General features: G+C 38.9%; 1 long non-coding RNA gene across 1 annotated transcript in view; it reads left to right on the top strand.

The window, feature by feature from the left end:
• The window catches only part of LOC145867206 (uncharacterized), a 15759-nt gene extending 8198 nt beyond the window's left edge, over positions 1-7561 (top strand). Inside the window, exon 4 of the long non-coding RNA XR_014383256.1 lies at positions 7251-7561. This is a non-coding gene — a long non-coding RNA (uncharacterized LOC145867206). The remainder of the gene's footprint in view (positions 1-7250) is intronic.
• Positions 7562-8446: the final 885 nt, after the last annotated feature.

Raw genomic sequence — 8446 nt, forward strand, 5'->3', positions numbered from 1 at the left:
GAGGGGTGTGTCATAATTATTAAGTTAATTAGAATGAATTGAGTGAAACTGTTAAAAAAACTATAGTTTCTGGCATATTGAATATATCAGGCTATTGTTATCATATAGAAACATAACTGATAATTGTACATAACATTAGCGTCAACATACATTATTGTTTTATTCAATTTCACATATTTAATTGTTTCCTATTTCAATAGGAAACAATCTGGTTCAACCATAATGCATAATGAGCATCATCAACAGGGGAACATATTGGATGTACTCTGATAAGCTGTAGAAAGAATATATCCATTTAAAACAGTGAACTGTTCATAAGGGCCTGAGATCAAAGTCAATATTCAGACCACTAGGGGTCCATGTTTTTAGACAGGATATCCAGTAAGCCTCCCTTTGTAGTAGTAGGATCTCCATGTTACCTCCTCTCCTTGGTAGAGCAACATGCTCAATGCCTGTGTATTTGAGGGAGGAGATTGGATGGTCAGCTTCAACAAAGTGAGCTGCTATTGGACAGTCAATGTTCTTACACCTGATTGAGCTGCGGTGTTCAGCTATGCGTTGTTTTAATTGTCTTTTCGTTTGTCCTACGTAGGCTTTCCCACATGAACAGGTGATGAGATGGATTACTCCCTTGGTCTTGCATGAGATGATCCCTCTAACAGGGATTTTTCTACCTGTATGTTGATGTCTGAAGATGGATGTTTTTATAGTGCTGTTGCACTGTGCTCATGAGCAACGTTTGTAGTTCCCATTTGGGATGGGTGTCAAGAGTGTCTGAATGGGCTCAGGGGGCAGGTCAGATCTCACCAAACTATCTACAATATTGTGACCACGCTTATAGACCACCAGTGGGGGTTCCTTATAGACCACCAGTGGGGTTCCTTATAGACCACCAGTGGGGGTTCCTTATAGACCACCAGTGGGGTTCCTTATAGACCACTAGTGGGGGTTCCTTATAGACCACCAGTGGGGGTTCCTTATAGACCACCAGTGGGGGTTCCTTATAGACCACCAGTGGAGGTTCCTTGAAGAGGTGTGTGTTTATTTTTGTCTGATTGTAGAATATTCCAGTGCTTTTCCAGTATTGCTATCTATCAGAATACTTGGTGTACTTGGTGCAAAAGACGGTTGTTTTTCTTCTTTGGTTGAGTTTTTAGCAATTCCTCTGTTGGTTGTTTAGATATTTTCATCATTGCTGCATCAAGAGTTCTGTCCTTTTAGCCTCTCATTTTGAATTTATCTGTAACTTCTTAGCATTGCTGTCAAAATCCAAACATGTTTCTACCGTACAGTTTTCCCATAGGGAATTATAGAAACACTTAAAATAAGGGATGTGTTTCGTATAGGGTGGGGTGGCGCGGCGGTCCTTGTGGGCAATATTTGTCATCAAAGTATGTCATTCTCTGGATTTATGGTGCTTTCAAGACAACTGGGAAATGTGAAGTTCTAATGATGACGTCAGTGATCTTCAGGTTGGAGCTCTAGAAAGAGGCCGAGATCCCCACTTGGAATTTCGAGTTGGATGACCGTTCAAACCGTATTTTCTCAGTCGGAGCTCGTTTTTTTCAGAGTTTCTAGTTGTCCTGAACTCACTGAAGTCTGATATTTCCCAGGTTCCAGTTGTTTTGAACGTTGCAGAAGTCATGCTGGATTCACAGCATGGCCAATGTATTCAACATTTTCTGTCCCTTGGTGTTGCATGTGAATGTTTATCCTTTTAAGTTTGGAAAAGAGACCCTTAATTAACCTCTTGACGGTCGCCTAGGATAGGGGGCGCTACAGCGATTTTTGAAAAAAAAATGTGCCCATTTTAAACAGCCTCCTACTCAAACTCAGAAGCTAGGATATGCATATAATTAATACTTGTGGATAGAAAACACCCTAAAGTTTCTAAAACTGTTTGATTGGTGTCTGTGAGTATAACAGAACTCATATGGCAGTCAAAACCCCAAGACCGATCGTAACAGGATGTGGAATTCTGAATTGCGGACTCAACTTCATCACTTTGCCTATAAATCACACCGTGAGCAATGGTTCATTGAGCACTTCCTATTGCTTCCACTAGATGTCCCCAGTCTTTACAAAGTGGTTTGAGTCTCCTACTGTGAAAACTGACAGAATGAGAGGCTGTGGAAAGTGGTCACATGAGGAGGGCCGTCACCATTATGACGCCGGCGCCCCTGGCTACCCTCCCCTTTCGAAACGTTTAGAAAGACAATGCAATCGTCCCTCTTGAATCTTATTGGAGCTCTGGTTGAAAAAGGCCCTAAAGATTTATGTTATACAACGTTTGACATGTTTGAACAAACCTAAATAAAAAAAAATAGCATTTTATTGAAAGAGGAGTCCCGCGTGGCCGACGGAACTTTTGGAGCAGCCTTCAGAACGCGCTAACAAGAACAAGCTATTGGGACGTAAAGGATTAACTTTTTCAAACGAAAATACATTTGTTGTGGACCTGGGATTCCTGGAAGTGCTTTCTGATGAAGATAATCAAAGGTAAGGGATTATTGACAATGGTATACAAGAGTAGATTTGATATGCGATTGTTCCAAGATGGCGCTGACCTGTAACGGTAGCCTATTTTTCTGAGTATCGCATCCCCTTTTATCGCAAAGTGTGATTACCCAGTAAAGTTATTTTTAAATCTGGCATTACAGGTGCTTTCAAGAGATATTCATCTATAAATCCTAGAATGACAATATTACATTTTAAAAATGTTTTCGAATAGTAATTTAGTAAATTGTAGCGCTGTTCACCGGATGCATTTGAGGGAAAATTGTTAGTCAACGTCACGCGCCGATGTAAAATGCTGTTTTTATATATAAATATGAACTTTATCGAACAAAAGAATGCATGTATTGTGTAACATGATGTCCTAGGAGTGTCATCTGATTAAGATTGTCAAAGGTTAGTGCTGCATTTAGCTGTTTTTTGGTTATTTGTGATGCATGTGGTTGGTCGGAAAATGCTATGTGGCTACTTTTACGATATACTCCTCTAACATAATCTAATGTTTTGCTTTTGCTGTAAAGCCTTTTTGAAATCAGACAACGTGGTTCGATTCAGGAGAGGTGTATCTATAAAACGATATAACCTAGTCCTATATTTGAAAAAAATATATAGTACATTTTGTTATGCTAATGGCGATAGGATTTTTCGCTGGATGTCCGTCCCGCATACGGGACGGAGCCCGCCCAGAGGTTAACTTCTCAGGGCTGCCTGGGACGCTACCATCCCACCCACGGTTCACACTATTCAACAGCCTGTGAAATGTCAGGGCGCCAAATTCAAAACAACAAAATGTCCTAATTCAAGGTTCTCAAACATATGACTATTTTACACCCTTTTAAAGATACACTTCTCCTTAATGTAACCACGTTGTCCCATTTCAAAAAGGCTTTACAGCATAAGCATAAAGTTAGATTATTTTAGGACAGTGAAAACACAAGAAAAACCACACAGCCATTTTCCAAGCAGGAGAGGGGTCACAAAAATCATAAATTCAGCTAGAATTATGCACTAACCTTTGATGATCTTCATCAGATGACACTCCTAGGACTCAATGTTAGACAATACATGTATGTTTTGTTCGATAAAGTTCATATTTATATCCAAAAACAGCATTTTACATTGGCGCGTGATGTTCAGAAAATATTTTGCCTCCAATACTGCCGGTGGATCAGCACAACAATTTACAAAAATACTCATCATAAACGTTGATAAAATATTAAACTGTTATTCAAGGAATTATAGATGAACATCTCCTTAATGCAACCGCTGTGACAGATTTCAAAAAAGCTTCATGGGGAAAGCACACTTTGCAATAATCTGAGTACAGCGCTCAGAAAAAGACATCAAGCAATACAGGTACCCGCCATTTTGGAGTCATCTAAAATCGCATTCGAAATATTCACTTAAATATTCACTTAAATTTGATCTCAAATCCAAAATGGAGTATAATTTAAAAAATGTTAGCTTCACTGTCCAAATACATATGAAGGGGACAGTATATTATACTTCATCAGAAGGCACTTCCAGGTTCCCAGGTCCACAATAAATGTTGTTTTGTTCGATAAAGTCCATAATTTATGTCCAAATACCTCGTTGTTTGCGCGTTCAGTAAGCTACTCCAAATGTAGAAAGCGCGGCCAAAATGTCACGACAAAAAGTACAAAAAAGTTCTATTTACGTTCGTTGAAACATGTCAAACGTTGTATAGCATCAATCTTTAGGGTCTTTTTAACTTAGAACTTCAATAATATTCCAACCGGACGATTCCAATGTCTTGAAAAACGTTATGGAACACAGCTACCTCATCACGTGAATGTGCGTCACAAAACCCATGTCATTTTCTGAGTCACCTAATTCCAGGTCCTCTTGTTCGCTCTGTGTTCACCGCAAAAGCCTGAAACTAGGTTCTAAAGACTGTTGATATCTAGTGGAAGCCTTAGGAAGTGCAAAATTAACCCTAAGTCACTGTGTGTTAGATAGGCAATGACTTGAAAAGACTACATGCATCAGATTTCCCACTTCCTGGTTGTATTTTTCTCAGGTTTTTGCCTGCCATATGATTTCTGTTATACTCACAGACATCATTCAAACAGTTTTAGAAACTTCAGAGTGTTTTCTATCCAAATATACTAATAATATGCATATCCTACCTTCTGAGCCCTAGTAGCAGGCAGTTTTATTTGGGCACATTTTTCATCTGAAATCGAAAATACTGCCCCCTATACCTTGACAGGTTAAACACAGAATTGGACCAGTCCAATCAAAGCCATGGTAGATATAACGTGATTTGACAATTGTATCTGTGGCCAATGACCTTGAGCCTTTTGGATGGGCACTTCTAATGTAACTCTATGGCAGCACCCAATGGGCTTGAATTTTTGAGCTCTCCCTGTAGATTTTGCGGTGACGTAGTGTCTCCATGAGTGACAGAACACTGAGCCAATCAAGGCGCAACTACAGAACATTACCAACCCCTACGCTCAGTATTTTCCTCTGGCTGCCCCACCACCACAGAAAGCACTGAGCTAGGCTGAAACACCTGCATTTAGGAGCTGCCTAACTCAAGACAACAAAAAAAGCATGTTTGTATGCAGCTTTATTATTATTTGTTTTACATTGTTTGCAAACTAATATGTGACACGTATTAACTAGGCAAGTCAGTACAAATTCTTATTTACAATGACGCCTACCCCGGCCAAACCCGGATGACGCTGGGCCAATTGTGCGCCTCCCTATGGGACTCCAAATCACGGACGGATTCGAACCAGGTACTGGCAGTGTGTTAGACAACTGTGCCAGTCGGGTGCCAATGTATATTGTATGTTGACTTTGACATGTTGTGGCTTTCGGATTTACAATATAAAAGAATATAAATCTGAAGACTTGTATTTCACTTACCAGTCTAATGTAACGTTAGCAGGTAACGTTAGCGTCCTCTCCTTTAGCTGTTGTCAAAAAAATGTATGCAAGATTATCGTCAAAAATCTCTATACTTGGACATTGATTTAGCTCTCCAGTATTAGTAGCCATATTGTAAGTTCAAAATTTGCAAAACACTTCGTTTTCATAACTTTTATAACTCACAGATATGCGTAACGCGCTTCGCCATATACTTGCATAAATGGCCAAAAGGAACTAGCCTCCTGGCGCGCAAGCAAGCAATTGGTGTGGGATAGGTGAGGCAGGTTTGAGACTGATTTAATGAATTTACAAGAAAAATACACTTTATTTCTCAGCTGCCTCACCTACGTCTTTATGTGAATTAATAACTTTTAAATGCTAAATATTTCCCATAGATGGCAGCATAAGACCACGAAGCATCAGTTATAGGCTACAAGCAGCAATATGATTGACATAAAATAGCATGCAACCCCAAACTATATGTCCCATGATTTTCTAAAATGGTCACTCATTACTTTAGGTAGCTATATATCTCGTATTTGGGCTGTGTTGCTTTTGGGAGAGCAAATAAACAGTGACTATAGCAGGTATTGAACCCCGGGTAAATAATCACTAGTCAGAACCTCAACCTTAGCATTGAGATTAGGATGCATTATAAAAAATCATTTTAAATATCTGATATTGTGAGTAAACAACCTCGGAATAGAAAAGACAAGACTGCATCTTCCATCCTGCCAATAAATGACATCGTACAACCCTCGTGGTTAGAAAATTACCTCAACATGCCCCTCGAGAAGGCAGAGTGCACGTCCTGAACCACAGATACTGTAGTTTCGAAATGGGACTAGAAATAAGAACTACAATTCTCAGAACTTACACTTCCTGGTTGAAATGTTCTCAGGTTTTTGCCTGCCATATGAGTTCTGTTATACTCACAGACACCATTCAAACAGTTTTAGAAACTTCAGAGTGTTTTCTATCCAAATCTACTAATAATATGCATATTCTATTTCCTGGGCAAGAGTAGTAACCAGTTTAAATTGGGTACGTTTTTCATCCGGCCGTGAAAATACTTCCCCCTAGCCCCAAGAAGTTAAATAATTGTTATATATTTTGTCAACGTTTATGATGAGTATTTTTGTAAATTGATGTGCACATTCACCGGAAGTTTTGGTGGGAGTACATTTTCTGAACATCACGTGCCAATGTAAAATGCTGTTTTTGGATATAAATATGAACTTTATCGAACAAAACATACATGTATTGTGTACCATAATGTCCTAGGAGTGTCATCTGATGAAGATCGTCAAAGGTTAGTGCTTCATTTAGCTGTGTTTTGGGTTTTATTGACACATGTCTTCGCTTGGAAAATGGCTGTGTGATTATTTTTGTCTATGTACTCTCCTAACATAATCTAATCTTTTGCTTTCGCTGTAAAGCCTTTTTGAAATCAGACAATGTGGTTACATCAAGGAGAAGTGTATCTTTAAAATGGTGTAAAATAGTCATATATTTGAGAAATTGAAATTATTAGATTTTTGCGCTAGCGTCCCACGTAGCCCATAGAAGTTAAACAGTTTTAGAAATGTCAGAGTGTTTTCTATCCAATACTACCATGCATATGCATATCCTAGCTTCTGGACCTGAGTAACAGGCAGTTTACTTTGGGCACGTTTGTCATCGAAACTTCAAAATTCTGCCCCCTACCCTAAAAGCTAATTCATGAACGTTTCTGAAAGTGATATATAGCGTTTTGTAATGAAACTCTTCTTATGTTTCCCCATCTGAGCTCAGAGTAGATGAGAGATGTAATGTTTGTATCTGTTGTGTTGAAGACCAATCAAGCAGGAGAGACCAGCCTCCCCTGTACCCAGCTGTGTGTCCATGAAGAGTGACCTGTCTATGATTCAACCTATAGAGTTTAGAGAGGGAGACTTTTCTACTGAACAAAGGTAAGAAGAACTCATGGGTCATGGTCAGTGAGTTAAACAACACTGTCTCTAGTCATTTCTCCTCTCCCATTTTCCCATTTCTTTTTGTTGTTTTCATAATCCATAGGCTAATACTTTTGTCCATTTTCATAGTCCTAAAACAATATTAAACAAACACAACGTTCCCTCCCTGTGTGTGTGTGTGTGTGTGTGTGTGTGTGTGTGTGTGTGTGTGTGTGTGTGTGTGTGTGTGTGTGTGTGTGTGTGTGTGTGTGTGTGTGTGTGTGTGTGTGTGTGTGTGTGTGTGTGTGTGTGTTTGCGCACTCCCTGGATGAAGAGATATAATCTCTATCCTGATTGCCTAGTCACTTTTACCCCTACCTACATGTACATATTACCTCAATTACCTAAACTACCTGGTACCCCTGCACATTGACTCAGTACTGGTACTCCTTATAGTCTCATTATTACCTCAACTACCTGGTACCCCTGCATATTGACTCAGTACTGGTACTCCGTATAGCCTGATCTCTGAGAGTGAGACAGAAATATACTATTATTGTGTAAAACCTAGCAGTACTACTGATTTCTCTGATAATGAGACAGATATATATTATTACTGTGTTAAACCTAGCAGTACTACTGATTTCTCTGAGAGGCAGATATATATTAATACTGTGTAAAACCTAGCAGTACTACTGATTTCTCTGAGAGTGAGGCAGATATATATTATTACTGTATTAAACCTAGCAGTACTACTGATTTCTCTGAGAGGCAGATATATAATATTACTGTGTTAAACCTAGCAGTACTACTGATTTCTCTGAGAGGCAGATATATATTATTACTGTGTTAAACCTAGCAGTACTACTGATTTCTCTGAGAGGCAGATATATATTATTACTGTATTAAACCTAACAGTACTACTGATTTCTCTGAGAGGCAGATATATATTATTACTGTGTTAAACCTAGCAATACTATTGATTTCTCTGAGAGTGAGGCAGATATATATTATTACTGTATTAAACCTAGCAGTACTACTGATTTCTCTGAGAGTGAGGCAGATATACGTAAAGCATTTTGAAAATAAAAACATTT

Source organism: Salmo salar, unplaced genomic scaffold (genome assembly GCF_965601325.2).
Source record: "Salmo salar unplaced genomic scaffold, fSalSal1 ptg000221l, whole genome shotgun sequence".
Classification (NCBI taxonomy): Eukaryota; Metazoa; Chordata; class Actinopteri; order Salmoniformes; family Salmonidae; genus Salmo; species Salmo salar.